This window comes from Arachis ipaensis, chromosome B06 (genome assembly GCF_000816755.2).
Source record: "Arachis ipaensis cultivar K30076 chromosome B06, Araip1.1, whole genome shotgun sequence".
NCBI lineage: Eukaryota > Viridiplantae > Streptophyta > Magnoliopsida > Fabales > Fabaceae > Arachis > Arachis ipaensis.
In genome coordinates, this window is record NC_029790.2 from 129,170,099 (window position 1) to 129,171,007 (window position 909).

The following is a 909-nucleotide window of genomic DNA, read 5'->3' on the forward strand; positions in this document are numbered from 1 at the left end:
CGCAAGTCTTTTTTTCTTAATTTTTACGCACGTATAATATAACTAAAGCAAATGCATATTATTTGAGATTAAATAGATATCAAATAATATAAGCTCTATTAACTTGAAATCATAAGATAAGATATAGTTTTACGAGCAAACTAGTTTGTTTAAGGTTTTTTTATTTAAATAAATTAATAGAAGAACCAAATTACTCAATTCTCCTAAATGGATTTTAAAAACATGATTCCCCTAAATCATATAATATATAAATCGTCCTAGACTTTTGTGTTTTAAATAATATTTGAATCATGTTACCTTGAGACGATTTATGTATAAAATACAATGCTCAAAAACACATAAATCGTCTTAGGCCTTTGTGTTTTACAAAATGTATATAAATCGTTCTAGGCCACCATGAGTTACATTTTTTTATCCTAAAACTCATTACCCTAGCACGATTTATGTATTACTATGGTAAGGCACATTAGACTGGGGCGATTTACATTCAAAAACACAAATCTCATGACTATGGAATAATTTATGTGCTAAAAGAGGTTATAAATAAAGGAGAACCATGAATATCGATCCATAGTGAAGTTGAGAGTTTTAGGAAGATGGCTGAGAATGTGTTTTTGTAGTTCATTACCAGAAAAAAATTGATAAAAAAGTAAGGGTGTAAGGTTCAATAGTAAAAAGTAGGTCAAAGTGTTCGTAAATCATTCAACGAATGTAGAGGATTTACGAAATAGTATATTATTAGAAGTAAATAAAATTACAATAAAAAGTAAATAAAATTTATATGAATAAAATTAAATAAAAAAAATTTATACACAACATAAATATAACATAAATATAGTACAATAAAATATACACAAAAAAATAAAAATATCATAAAAATTAATAAAAATAAGAATTTATATAACAATA